Here is a 15310-nt window from a genome sequence, read left to right as displayed (position 1 = left end):
AATATTTTCATCAGGAATCCATGGCACGTTTCTCTTACCTCCCTAACCTAAGTCTCTAGGCCATGCTCCTCATCCACGGTGCTTGTCTGCATGGACAAAAGGAGATGTGTGAAAGTCATTTGTTCTAAGAGACTTGACTCAGGCTGTCAAATCATGTTGCTTGGCAGGGACAGAGGACATGCTGTTATGAGCTTTTTTATGTTAGGATGAACCCTTCAGATGCCAACTTCTCATTGGATTGGAGTTAAAACCATAAAACCTGACTGGGCTCCATGTCAAACCATAAATCAGTTTGTCATGTCAGAAAGCCTGGCACATGATTTGTTTTAGCATCCAGTCTCCACAGCTTGACCCATGCTTGCTATCCAAACGAACTACTCAGAGACAAGCTGGGAGTTGACACTATCTCCTAAAGACTATTTCTCAACCCACACTCCAAAGACAAGAGAGAGAAGACGGTGATGAAGGGAATGGGGGTTCTTTAGGACCATGGAAGTAATAAATCCAGCAAAGAAGCTGAATCCCTCAGCAAATCCTGCTCTGCCAGAAGAAGCAACAACAAGCAATCTCAGTTCAACAGCATGATACTTCTTCAGAGAAGTATGCTGCTGTGTAAAGGAGAGTAATTTGCCTGCACATGGAGGCTGCCCGATGTCATCTCTTCACCTCCCTGTCTTAAAGAGAGATTTTCTTTTTCCTCCCCTTAAAAAACATAATCTTAAAATAGTTCAGCTTCCCATCAAGGGCCATGTCTCTGCAGCAACTTCCTCTGCAAAAGTATATTGAAATGCAGAGCTGGACCCAACCTTGGCAAGGAGGCAGGCAGGTTGTAACCCCACCTCTGCACCGAACCTTCCTCAGACAGGTTTTCCTCCAGAGCCAGCGAGACACTGCCCAGGGAAAGCTGCTGGAAGAGCTTTTTTCCACCTCTAGTTCCTTGTCCCTTCCATGTACGAGTGTCCTCTTCACCTGGCATCAAACCTGCAAGGTAGTGGGAAGGGACCCCTGAGCAGAGAGCTTGCTCCTGACCTGTAGCCCTGCTGCCCATGTGGATTTATTTCATGACCTCAATCTAGTCTCTGAAGTCTCCGTCTTTTTTGCTGTGAAATGGTAGCAGTGGCACTACCCCCCCCACCACGAGGCTGTGCAGGGGTAAAACAAGGTAGGACATGAGGCACAGACTCCGCTGCAACAAGGCTGCACACCTGGGATGGACAGACAGACAGGCGAAGGAGAGTTGGAGTTTGTTACATACGCAGAGGAGTCGTCTTTCCCTAGGGTGTTTCGCTCAGTCCCGGAGCCCCAACAGATAATCTGCTTGAGAAACTCAAATGGCTTCTAGCTCAGCCAAAAATTCACACCCTGAAATAATGCCAGCTCCTCGGGGTCCCTCGTGGGACCTCCCTACAGCAGGTGAGTGTATTTTAAGATCAGACACTCCCAAACGCAGCAGAGCAAAGGGCCAGGGCTGCTTGGGAGCGCGGCACCCCTTTCCATCGTGCCACTCCAGCTATGATGCCTTAAAAGGCTGGTAGCACAGAGGTGCCGCGGTCCTTATCTCCTGCTGATGGCTGGTACTTTGGAGATATTATATTTATAGCTCGTCTGAAGCACGAACGCCTAGCTGTCTAATTACTAAACACATAGTTTGGGCAATCCAATAAAGCAGCGGGTCTGTCCCCGTCCTCTCTCGTTCGCAGGCTCACAAGCAGAAGCAGCACCGAGCTGCAGCAAGGTAAGACAGTGACTTATTTTGGTTTTCACTGTCCTTTGGGCCCTTTTCTCCTTTTCATCTTCCCTTTGCAAAGGGCTCTGGCAATTTCTCAGGGCTCCGTGTAGGCATCCTGAGGGGAGCGCTTGTTTCTCAGGAGAAGAGTGGATTTTAACACGTTTATTCTCTTCTTGCTGCCAGGGCACACACAGTGTGCCTCTCTTTGTATTTCCAGTCCGCTGTTGGGAACCAGGTGCTAACTAACAGCTGCTCTTTAGTTTCTGCACTAATAATACGCTGTCATGTTTTCATGTTCTCAAGGAACACAACCATGTCTAACTATAGGCACTTCCCTGGTTTGAATAGCAAACTGAATGACTTCAGGCAGAAAGCTTTTGATTAGGTTTGTTTTTTTCCCCTCTATCAGCATTTTCTCCCTTACGATGAATATTTGGAAAATGAATAGATAGTGAAAAAAAAAAAGGACAGAAGGAACATTTTACTTTTTTCGCTTCTCTTTCAGACCATTTCCTAATGGTCATGAAAGAAAGGCAAATTATAGGCGATGCTTGCTGATTTAATGTTTAAACAATTACTTGTTATGCATTACAGCAGCTGTGGGGAAAGGGAAAAGAAAGTGAAGCACTGAAACATAACTGGGTGTCAAAGCAGGAATTCATCAGAAACAGCCTGTAAAATAGCATTAGCAATAACTGCCAAATGCCAATTATCAGGCTATTGTTACATTAAATTACTTTTAACCTCATCTCATGAGAGCATTAATTTTCAAATGAATCTAATAAAAGAAGACCTCTTTGGAAAAATAAGATTGTTTGTGCATATGTGTACATTTGTTTGGATGCATTTACACATGCATTTTTAATATAAACATTCTCATAGCGAGAGGCTTTTTGATGTAAGGATCACAAAGTACGACACAAAGGTAAGGTATATTAATTTGCTTTTAGCCTGAGAACTAAAGCTACCACATTTTGCACTAGAGTTTCTTTACTATTCCATTATTTAGGAAATTAAATGAAAGAAGGCTTTTTTTCAAAATGCTGAGCAATGATTGCTTCGCGGGTTTTGGCAGGATCCTGGGTCCTTGGCATCCCTGGGGAGTAGGACACATTAGATCTGACCCAAACCCAAGGCTCGTAGGAATAGTCAGCCCGCTTCAAATTGTTTGGGGTTGGGTTCAGTTCCTAAGTGAGGATTTCAGAGGCGAAATGGTAGGTCCTCAGTTGATCCAAACCTGCAGGACATTCATTGGCTTTAGCTGAGAGAATCACAGAATCTTCATGGTTGGAAAGGACCTCTGAGATCAGTGAGTCCAACCATACACACACAAAAGACCCCCCACAATCTGGGCCACTAGAGCATGCCCAGAAGTGCCACATCTACATATTTCTTAAATACCCCAGGCCCAGGGACGGTGACTCAACCACCTCCCTGGGCAGGCTGTTCCAGTGCCTGACCACTCTTTCAGCAAAGTAATTCTTCCTGATACTTTACTGAAAGAGCTGGATGTTTACATCAGGTACTGATCAGGCCAGTGGAAATGGAGAAGTTGGGTCTAGTCCCAGGGCTGTCCCTCCAGCTCTGTCATGGCCATACATGCAATACACCCAGCAATGCTCCCATGAGAGATGTGGCCCTGGAGCCATGCCTAGGTCATTACACACTCCTAGCTAGCCTCTGAAACCAAGCAGCCACTCCAAAACATGTCCCAGGGGCAGGGTTTGCTCCTAAGTCATGCTCAAGTGGGAGAGCCCTAGACAACACCTATACAACCGAGCAGCAGTGGTGGACTGGGTCTCAGCACCTGGGAGCATCTTGTGGACCTGTTAGATTTATGAGCACATATACAGCCTCTTGAGGCTGCTCCTATATGTTCAACCTCACCTGGGATGGGGACCCACTCCTGTGGTGGATGTCCTCAGTTAACATGTCTCGTCTAGCTGGGCTCTCCAGGCTTAAGCTGTGGGGAACCCATGACTGTCAGTGTAGATAACGTCGAGACAACATGCTTAGAAACAAGCTTGCTCCACTTTTTATGTGAAGAACAGCACATAACTTAAGTGGAAGAAAAAAGGAATGTAAAATACCAAATTGTCTGCACACATGGATGTCTTATCTCGAGGCTTACTATCCCTGCATGGTTGTCTTGGAAGGCTTAACTGCAGCTGGTGCCTCTGCACATCCTTCTGTTCTCCAGCAGCAATGGTCTCGCCACTAGACTGTGGTCTGCTCTGTTCAGATCTGCACAGAGCTCTGATTTTCTTCTCCCCAGCACTGGTGAGACAAGTTCTGTAAGGTGGCAGGAACCCAAAGGTAGCACGTCCCACCAGAGCACGCAGCATTGACCCTTAGCGGGCCACCAGTGGGAGCTGGCAGCTGCTGTAGCCAGACCCACTGCTCCACTTGGTCTGTTTTTTCCAAGATCTTGCTATTAATCTAAACAGATGTGCCCCCGCAGTAAATTGTGCAATAAAGAAATCATGTTCAAAACTATTATTTTTTATAGAGTAGTCTCACTTTTCCCATACTAGAAACTTTCTCATGTCCTCAAATTCTTTGTCTGTCATCCAAGCCTCAAGATAAAACAATAAAAAATAACAAAATCATTTTGATTGGGCACCTAGTGTTAAAGTATCGCCACTGGTGTATTGACAGTATTCCCTCTTAAAAACAAGAAGTAGAAGCAGCATTCCAATCATGTGCAGCAAAACATTTTTTATGTTTTTTTTAAATATGTTGGCCAAAGATCTTTAGTTTGAAAAAATGCAGGAACATACATACTAAGGCAGTGTTTTTTCACTGGATTTGAATTTAAAAGTGAAATAAAACAAAAAGACCCAAAGCCTGTTCCCAAAGTGAGCCCATTCTAAAGGCAGCCTTTCCAACAATAATACTTTGTTCTTACCTAGCATTTGAAAATATGATTAATGGATGAATAACTTTACTTTTTCCCTTCCAAACAGCAAGCCATCAGAACAAGGCAGACCTTTGATTGCAGCTGGCAAGAGGCTTGGAGGGGGCAGACTCATTCAAACACTTCTTTAATGCAGAAAATGTAAAAGGCCATTTTACAAGGAAGAAAACCAGAGAAGGAAGGGAATTTGAAGACTGACTTGGGGGTGAAATCCTGGCCCCACTGAAATCAATAGGAGTTTCCTCAGAAACATCCACTGATTTTAGGAAAGCTGAGATCTCCTCCTTTTCCTCCTAGTTTTATTAGTGCCAAACTTGTGTAGATTTGCACCACCAGAGTGCATTATCACATTTTTCCTTACCAGTTTTCCTTTATTTTTTTACAGCTGTGTATTGTCTAACCAGAGCACAGGCACTCTGGCACAGTTGTTTTTCAGTGAGATGAATTATTACTGGCTGCAATATTTTATCTTTGGCTTTATATCACAGTGAGTACAGTTTCATGCTGATAAATCTCAGGCTGTTTCAACAATGTTCATCTAACACTGATTAGCTTTGAGAAGCATAGGTCATATTACACAGAGTCCTGGTTTTTCTGAAAGCAGTCGAAGCAGTTCTGCCTGGTTTTGCTCAGCTCACTCTGATACAAACATGGAAGGAGCACTACCATACACATTTTAAAGGGATCCATCAACTTCATAAAACCCCAAATGTTTCTGCTGCAGGTTGATTTACTGGCTACTGTTACACGTGCCACCAAGAAGTAATGAAACTGAAAGAGCTAGAAGAAAAAATATTTTCCCCCAATTTCGCTTTATATTTTCAGAAACATTTTGTGTGAAGCTAGTTGTGCAGGTTCTCTTTGATAGCATTTTTTTCCTTCTGTCTCTGTGAAACTTCCATATCACACTGAATGAGAGGAAAACTCTCCTGAAAAAAGGGAAAATAAGTACACTTTCAAAACCACATTGTCTTGGGAGTAGAATGGGCATAGATGTGAGGACAGAAATTGATTCACACACTTCATATACAAAGCCAGTGGGCTTTCAGATCAGCGTATTCCCTGTCAAGCTTTACAGATTTCCACCAAAGTCTCACTAGAAATTTGCATGCTTTCTGTTGGAGGGAAGGAGGTAACATTGAGTAGTTGTCCTTTTCGGGAGTCTGCAGCTAGGGGAGCAAAGCTCTGCTTTCCTAGAGATTACCATATGAAAACAGGAATACCTGCAGTCCACAAATTCAGCACACAGAAGCCCATTATTCTGTTATTTATCCCATTTTTTAAATTCTAAGAATCCTAATTTCCTATGCATGAAATCCATTGACTGCAACACGCCCCACAGCCTCCGGTACTGGGTGCAGAAGGAAGCAGGAGCCTCAAGGGGTTAGGACACAGCTAATTATACAAGACAGGCACGTTAACACCATATAGTATGGTGCTCCTGATACAGAACAATAAAACAGAGGAAGCTATCAGAATAAACTCTATTCGTTGTAGCTTTCAACTTCTGGATGTAAGCCCCAGCTCAGGAATTCACACGAGCACAGGTTAAACACATTGTGTGTTATGTACTCATATGGCCTGCACTTCATATCGTTCTTCTCTCAACATCCTTTTAGGGGAGAAAAGTAACACTTTTTCCTAACTCAGAAAGGAGAAGTAAGGGCCAGAGCTGAGGGCAGACTCAAGTGCTGAAGTGTAGCGAGGATTGGCAGAGGCTGTGAGACCCAGCTCAGGGACAAAATGACCCAGGGTTCCAAGAAATAAATCTTGGAGAGAGGCTCTCCCCTCTTTTCCTTTCATCTGCCTCAAAAATCCTCCAGCCAACAGGTGGGATGTGCCCAGCTCTGCGCAATTAAGCAGGGGGGAACAAAGCAGCTGAATTCAGGAGTGTAAATGTTCCCTGGACATGTTTGCCCCACTTTAGCTATCCAAGATCAGGTGTCTTGTCAGAACTACACAGCTGGATTCCCTCTAGGTTCAATGTGGAAAGGAAAACACATCTATAGAGAAGTTCATTCATCCTCAACAGGTGTCTTAACAAATCACCCCTCACACGCACCTCTCTTTCTCCACCCACTACAATAGGATCTTGGATGGCTTGTTTAGATCACCTAACATTTGATCAGTTAAAATGAGGCGAGATGGATGCCATTGTAGGTTATTTGTCCCAATTATACAAAGCATTTCATTGATTGAAGAACAGTCGGTTACCACAAGTCCCTGACTCCTACCTGCAACTCTCCCCTCCTTTCTACTTTCATGAACCAGGGTGCTTTAGTAATGTAGACTCTTTGTAATAAGAACTGGGTTGTGCTTACTTCTCATCTTTCTCCTTGGTCATTTTTACTTCTTGTATTGGTTTTGTTGTAAATTGATGCATTCTGGGGCGTTCTCTGCAGATTCATGAGGTGAACCAAGGCTATCCTGGTGCTGAAGGAACTCTTGAAAGTCTGCTTCTAGGTGCAAAGTGGGACCCAGACCATAAAAGGAGCATGTCAGATGAATGGGAAGTGCTTCTGGTGGAAACAAGAATCTGTGTAGGAAGTGAAAATATTTTGTTAGGAATTTTTCCTTGCTTGGTGGGGTTGTAACAGAGAACAATAGTCTGCAGAAATGGTTTCGCCTCTCAAAACAAAAGGGTATGAAAGAGTTTATTTGGGAATGAAGGGTTATGAAAGAACATAGAAATTTAGGAGGAGAGACTGAACGGTGGTTATTTTCTAGACCATCCATTCTTATCTGAATGGAGAATATCACACAAACCTGCCTGAAAATTTGTAATGACAATAGTCTTTGCAGCCAACATTACCTGGAAAAGTTTCAATCCAGTGCGCCTTTTTGTGCAACTTTGAAGGTCTGAGAAACTGGAGATTACAATGAAAACATTAACAGTCCTTTGTAGAAATTTTGAATGGAAAGAGGAGATTTAGCATGAGATTGCTACTTTCCTGATCTGATGCTATGGGTTAGACTTGTATTCTTAATTATTCTTACTGAACTACTTCCAAAAAACAGCAGTGTGACTGTGGTAACAATGACAATCAGCCAGCTAGGACATCGGTGTCTCTCATTTTAGGCAGACCATTTAAAAAAAGAAAAAGAACAGAGCTTTTCCTAATAATGGAAAGTGCTTATGTAAGTTTGTTAGTTAGGCAATCAATGGGAAAATACTCAATCATTATATAGAACCTATTATAAAAGACAATTGGGACTTCTTATCGAGACTGATACCAAGGTCATTCATTTGTAAACTGTTTCACCTCCATCTCATCAAATTCATTAAGAGTTTTACTTGGAGGTCTCCAAGATTGGCGGAAGAAACATTTCTGAGCTTCATGGTAGCAATATTTACACTTCTTTGTAGACCACAATCTTAAATAAAGCCATGATGTTGTTCGTAGTGTCATTTTTCTTAAGTTTTACAATTCAATAACTTGCAGATTCATAACCTAAGGAGGATATAGATTTATTAGTGCAATTAATGTCTTAGGGTACAATTATTAGTTGCTGTGGAATACTGGTGGCTAAGCAGAGGGTATAATTAATATAGACTTGATTACACAAACAGAGTATATGATGTGCACAGTAAAAAGACATACTGTTCTGCTTAAGGAGATCTTTAGCAGACAGAAGTGAGGAAGACAGTGGCTGAAGATGCTGGCACCTCAGCACACTCTTGAAAAACAACCACCAAAGCTGTTTGCTTCAAGGATCTTACATCCATGCTCCACCAGGTCTGAAGACCAAGAGACCACACAACTACAAGCAGTGAAGGGTTCAAGAAAAAGGGACTAGAGTGGGCCAAAAAGGCTTTCTCCTGACCCTGAGGAGCAAATGGTGCATGAGACAGAGAATCAGACTATATCAACCGAACCGTAAAAATCTCAGGAACAGGTTTTCTAAGGACATTCTTCTGGAAAATTAGTAGATTTGATTTACCATCATGTTTCTCTCTTATCTAGTTTTGTCTCGGTTAGAAACATTTTGGTTTGTAACAAAATATTGGCCCTGAGGCCAACTAGCATGGCACAGCTGGTGTCCATACAGTTATATTATCTTACTGGGCAAAACAAGACGGACACATCCACCCTCCTGTTAGGAGCAGTCCTTTGAGCAGGCCAGCCCTTGGGCCATGCCAGAGACTCCTTGGGAGAGGGATGAGGGTCTTGATTCAGCCAGGTCAGGGACCACACTCACGGTTTAACATTGTGGACTATCCTCTGCTGTATTTGGGACAACACAAGCTACTGATATAGATGCAGACAAGGAAGGTGGTGGGGCCAGAGGAACAGGTGATGCAGTCATCCTGAGAAGATCTCTCTGTCATTGCCACCAGCAGGTTGCAGTATGCGAGGGCGGTTTGTTCACCCATCCTTTTCTTCTCAACAGCCCTTGTTTTGATTCCAGTGGAAAAACGCACACCCAGGGGTGGCGTGGCTGGGCCACCCTCTCCAATCATCACAAGCAGGAGCACCCAGGTTGTGTGCTGGGGATCATTTGGGTCCATGCATGGTCTTCGTCATTCCTCCCGCTGTTATCATTGCTCCTTACTGGAGTCTGCCACTTTCCCAGTTGACTGCTTTTGGTAATGGTTTTCTCATTTGTTGAATGACAGTGGCTGAAACAGCAGAGCCTTGAAGGGCACAGGCATGTCCAGGTCATTGTGCCTGGAACGGGTTAGGGCTCGGTTATGCATGTGGTTGCACTGGCTGCTAGATGAGGATATGTCACCAGACGCTGAGCCTGGATTCCTGTCCAAGTCATGCCTCCTTTCTGCCTTTCCCCCCCTGTGCTTACAAATGTAACTGTAGAATGGATATGCAGCTTGCTAAAGGAAATAGCAAACAGCTCTGGATCCAAGGCATGCTCACATAAATAGCCCTCAGGAGAAGCAGAATGGGCACGCCTGTGAGCTGTGAGCACCCAAGGAGAGCAGACTGCCTTCCTACCATGTCTTCCTCTGCCCTCTCCTGCAAATGAAGTTTCTGCTCCCCATCAGTGCTGTGACGTTAGGAGTTAGGAACTCTTCCTTGCAAATGAGGAGTCTGGATTCCTGGAAATCCTTCTGGATATAAGGAAGAGTCGTCATCACTGTGGACCTGGCTCTTCATGGAGCAGCCAGCCAGGTGGGCAGTGCTCAGTCATGTGAAGAATTTGTATTGTAGCAACGCAGCAAGGACTGGCTAGGCTTTAGATTATCCATTAGGGATAACCGCAAGGACTAGCACTGCTTCATAATGTGATTTCTGACTCCTCTCTAATGATTCAAAAAAATTACTTATCTTCCAGCATGAGACACATTATCTTCAAGACAAGCCCTTCTTCTAAGGCTTTATTTCGTTTTACTCACAACATTTGGATTTAATTCATATTAAGACAGCAACTCCACTAGACAGCCATGGGAATATAAACTTGGCAGGGACAAACACAATCCGTATGTCTATCAGGCTGACAATGGATGGTATACTTTTTCGGCTTTATGTGAAATGTTAGACATGAAATTCACATCAGCAACTAGATAATTACTTTAATCCCATTATTTAAAGGACCTGAGCACTTATAGAGTTCAAAGTAACCACAGGCCTAAGAGGATCAACAGCAAGGACTCTGCTTCAAAGTGCACAATCTAAGCTCATATTTTCAATCATAATATATGTCAGAGCCTATGTCTCAGACCCTCTCGGTTTATCTGTAGTATACACAAACAGTAGTTGAGCAGAAAAATAACTGTTGCCATACAGAAGGATCTTTCTGCAAAACAGTATGTCCTCAGTCATACTCAGACTGGAGAGGTTAACTGTTTCTACTTACATCAAAACATTAGGAGTCTGAAGTAATCTGGGAAATGATTTGCAACTGTATGCTTCTTTTGAGTACTAGGCAAGTTGAACGGTTTGGGGAATAATAGGGCCAATAGATAACCAGGGTACCAAAGAGTCCTCCGGGAAGAGATGTCTGTAACAAAAAAAGCCAAATGAATTTTTTCTGCTCCTATGTTCACTGTGAGGAACTTGGAGAGCTTCCCGCAGCAGAACAACTTCCTTATGGGGATCGTCAGAGGATCTATTTCAAGCCGAAGTGTCTGTAGAAGAGGTATGGAACAAATAAACAAAATTAATAGGAAGAAAACATTAGAACCAGATGGTGTTCACCTAAGAGATCAAAAGGGACTCAAGGATGAATTGGCTGAAATAATAATAGTGCATGGCCTCTTACTTAAAACAGGCTTAGAACTGAGCACCTGAAAGTAGCTAATATGGTGCCAGCCTTTTTAAATGATTCCAAGATACAGCCTGGTAAGTTTGATAAATTTAATAGAAACTACAAAGCAGGGTAGAGAAAATGGATAAATATGATTGGGTGAAATTCAACACAGCTTTGTAAAGAGAAGTCACACTCTACAAATCCATTGTTTTCCTGTAAGATGATAAGAAGCATGCAGATACAGGGTATCTTTGGTTACCAGAATTTACTTATTTGTATTTTTCTATGTATTCAACAAGGCCCCTCACCAAACACCCTTAAAAAATGTAAGCAGCCACAGGATAAGAGGGAATATCTTTGCACGTATTGCATAAAATCAGCTGAAAGATAAGCAGGCAGTTCTTACAGTAAAAGGAGATTAATAAGAGATTATTAGCGGAAATTCTAAGACTGAGAAACAGAAGGATCTTAGGCAACAGGATGAGTAGGCACTGGAACAGCATCTTAAACTGAATGTAGATAAGCACAAAGCTGTGTACTTGGGGGAAAATGTAACTTTAGCTATGAAGTAATGGTTCTGAGCTGACCACCTGGGTGTGAAAACTGGGGTGTGAAATTTTGACCATCTCCTCAGTGGTCAAAAAAAGCCAAAAAGCAAATTGAATGTTAAAGTTCTGGTCATTTCATCCAAAAAGAAAATCATCATATTGTTAAAAGTTTGGGGAAAGGATTATAAAACTTCACAAGTAGCTTTCATAGAGAGTGATTAGGTAGGCTGAGACTCTCCAGCCTAGAAGAGAAATGATAAAGATTGATAAAGGTATGAACAGCATGTAGCATTTGAATAAAGATCAGTTGCTCATAATCTCTCCAAATGTAAGACCTCAGATGAAGCTACTGGGTAATATGTTTAAAATGAACACAAGGGGATGGTTCTTCAACAGCACAGAGTAGAGCTACCTGCTACAGGAAACTGTGGATTTCTTTTCAGGGATGAGGGAACCATGCACGTTCATGGAAGTGATATTCGGTATGGATTCTGCCTCCAGGTTGAGAAATCCCTGAGCCAAAAGTTGTTGGGGGCTGGGAGAGTATTATGAGGAGATATCATTACAAGCTATTCACACTTTCTTCCCAAGATACTTCTGAGTCCCCAAGAAGAGGATAACAAGTTGGAGCAATTCTTCTGTTCAACAGTTCTCTTATTACTATGGCATGACCTGAATACCTGCAAATTGCAGGTTCTGCCTGACATTAGTCATCCTTTACAGGCTTCAATGTTAGTCTAAAAACTCTAGTCTGAATTTTTGCTTTTTTTTGGTGTGTGCTGGACTGACAAAACTTATGCTCATTTGGCTTTGGAGGTTGTGGAGTCCTGCGTTAATATTTAAGGGCAGATTAGACAAAGATCTGCCAGAAATAAGTTAGATATTGTCCCTCCTGCCTTGGGAATGAGTTAGATAAGTTCCTGCTCAGTTTTACAAACCTTTCTTTGCTCAGAAGCTCCCAGGGCTTCTGACTAGCAGATAAGGGGAAATGGCAGTTTCCCCTTATATTGCTGTTGGCTATTTCTAGAGGGTCATAAAAGACATCAGGGATGCAGGCAGACAAAGCGTTAAGGAGAGCAGAAGGAAATTATTCACACAGAAGTCATGTTTTGGAGAAGAAGCCGCGAACAGTGGGGCAGTGGCAGGGGGAGGAATCTGGGAAGGGGACTTTGCCTAAAAGCACTGGAGCATGCTGGGAACACTGTGGGGAATACTAGGTATGTGAGCTATTTTGTACAGAATTGCATGTTTCTTGTGCTATCAGAAACACACAGCGATTAGTTTTTTGGAACAGTCACAGTGTGCTTGTTTCATGTGTCTGAAACAGGGAACCATAAATCATGATTATACTAAAATGAATAAATCCTAAATTTAGGGGTAGCATTTGCCAATTCAGAAGACCAGCAATTACTGCAAACTCTGTAGTAATTTGACATCCCAGGTTCCAACCGCAGGGGTAGGAAACCCAAAAGCCTCTTCCCATCTGTCACGCTCAGGGCCCCACACAGCAATCAAGCCGAATCCAGAGGAAAGGAAAGAAGCAACAGCTCCTCCACATAGATCCCTGCTCTATCTTCGTTTACAGCCAGAGTTTCTAAAGACCACTCACCTCTTGTCAGAGATTGTTTCTGGATCCCAAAGCACTTTCAAAAGCATGTCACCAAGCTCCATGTCTCTGTTTACAGATGAAAAAACTATGGAGCCAAGGGGTTTAGGGAATGCTTGGAGTCCAAAGGGGTGTGAGGATGGCAAAGATCAAAATGTTTTGCTCTGGTTTCCTTAAAAGTAGAGGCACCATCTGTTCCCTGGTGAGGGGAAAGAAGAAGAGAGAATGGTAGAGAAAGTAAGGAAGGAGAAGATTATATTCAACAAGAATTGTTGCTTTCTACTCACTTTGTTACAACTTTTCACGTTTTCTTCTTCACTTGGTTAGCACCCTGGTAAGGGCTTTCCAGGGCAGCTGACCCACACAGCACAGACACCTGCTGCTTGGAGAATTGTTTGATGGGCTGCTTTTATTCTGCAATGGTTTTTATGGCTTCTTTTAATCCATGAGGAACTGGGATGACTCTTCTGATGATGATGCTTGTCCAGTGAAAAACCTGTCAGTCCTGTCAAATGATGTCACAACTTTCTAGGCTGTTGAAAACTCAACTGTCAACAGGAGGGATTTTCTTTAGCAGATACCAGTTCCTTAAAACCTGGCTTGCTCCTTTAAGCTTCCTCTCGTGTGCTGTCTGCTTCCATCCATGAGCACCACTACCCTTCTCCCCTATGATCCCTTCAAGTCACGCTCCACTACTCATTAGTGTCAAGAGCCGTTTGTCTGCTCAGGTGAGATAGAGGAAAGCAGCACTTTCAGGGACATAGCTGTCTTTCTGCCTGGGTCATCCATTACAAACCATCTCTATTTCTCAATTGTCCATGGAGAAAGGAGCATAGGAGCAATTACATAGACAGTGACAGATCACATGTTGACCAGTTGGCCAGTGCCACATCCACTTTGAGACCTTTTTCAGAGAGAGATTTCTCTGAATGAAACTGGGGCTAACTGGATAGAAAAGGAGTCCTGACTAACTTTGAAAAATGAACAAAATCTTTTACCAAAGTGACCATAATGGTTTAAACTGCTTCCAGCTCCATCCCAGATCATAGTATCACAGAAACACCATTGAATTTGAGTCAGTATCATTTATCTTATCACATAGCAATATATTATCCTTCTGAAGATAACTTTTCCTATAAAAAAAACAGAAGTTCTTCAGTGCTACTGAGCCATGGCACCTTTCTCTAAATTCGCTGAAGAAAATTGCTTAAGACTGTATGTGAAAGATATTCAAACACATTAAGAAAGCAAGCAAGGAAACATTTTTTTCCAGATTAGATTGGAATTTCTAAAACATTAGCTTTTCAGGTTCATTTAGGCTAAACACCCCCTCAGAAATAGTAGAATTCTTGCATTAGCCCAAACCAGACAGACTTTCACTTCTGGTAAAGTTCCCTATCTGCCTTGGCTGAGGTGGTTTTAATGGACTGTCCAAAAGTGTCTGTAATTCCTTCATTGGTATCTATGAAAATATGGTATTTCTTACTTGCTGAGTATTTCTCCTTGAGGACCGAGTCACCTGTGGTAAGAAAGGAAGAACAGAATATTGCAAAAAGCCTTGTGACCAGGAGAATGAATGGCGAGAGAAAATACACACTAAAAAATATCTCTTTACCCTTTGCATATTCTTCATATGCTTGGGGAAAGCTACGTATCTCATATCTCTTATAAGAATGAAATTTCAGGAAGACTTAATATTACTTGGGTGTTATTTTAGGTTTAATGAACTAAAATGCAATGCCTGGATAACTCTATGGTACTTCCTAAGCAGTAATGCCAAAAATAGCAGTTCTCCTAAATGCACCCGCTCATATTCAATGGAGGCTTGTATTACACAGGTTCCAGCATCAGAAAGGGATCTGTTGAATTCTGGTAACTTAACAGTTTCTGAGATAAAATAGTGGTGGAAGGAATCAGTCAGCAGCTTAGCCATTTTCAAACATAAAAGTGTAGCTTTCCACCTCCCCTGTCTTCTCAGAGACATTACATTTCTCTGTAACTCAAACTGGGGGAAACAGAAGTATTCCACTTCCAGCTGTCTCTTTCCACTGTTTTTCTTTGTTCATTCTTTTCAGCCAGAAGAGGAGATAAGTGCTGAAATGGTAGTTATGCCAACATCAACCCAGTAGCTGAAGTGAGACTTCTGAAGGATTAGTAAAATCATTGAGAAGTCCTGCTATGAAAATGATACTTTTTCCATCTTGTTTCCCATATGTGAGGCATGGCCTTCTCCACATAGAATTAAACCTGTAAAAGCACACAGGCCACTGAAGAACAAGCAATATATATGCTATGTAAATGCT

The 15310-nt window shown here is 42.5% G+C and overlaps 1 protein-coding gene across 2 annotated transcripts in view; it reads left to right on the top strand.

The window, feature by feature from the left end:
• The first annotated feature begins 1582 nt into the window (after nucleotides 1–1582).
• Nucleotides 1583–15310, top strand: part of FHL2 (four and a half LIM domains 2) — a 43812-nt gene continuing 30084 nt past the window's right edge. Inside the window, exon 1 of one of the 2 annotated variants that reach the window (XM_014955841.1) lies at nucleotides 1583–1735. The gene's annotated coding sequence lies outside the window, so the exon portion shown is untranslated. The remainder of the gene's footprint in view (nucleotides 1736–15310) is intronic. The other variant, XM_014955842.1, reaches the window with a different exon arrangement.

This window comes from Calidris pugnax, unplaced genomic scaffold (genome assembly GCF_001431845.1).
Source record: "Calidris pugnax isolate Ruff unplaced genomic scaffold, ASM143184v1 scaffold277, whole genome shotgun sequence".
NCBI lineage: Eukaryota > Metazoa > Chordata > Aves > Charadriiformes > Scolopacidae > Calidris > Calidris pugnax.
Note: the sequence above shows the minus strand (reverse complement) of the source record. Positions and strands in the feature narration are given on the sequence as shown.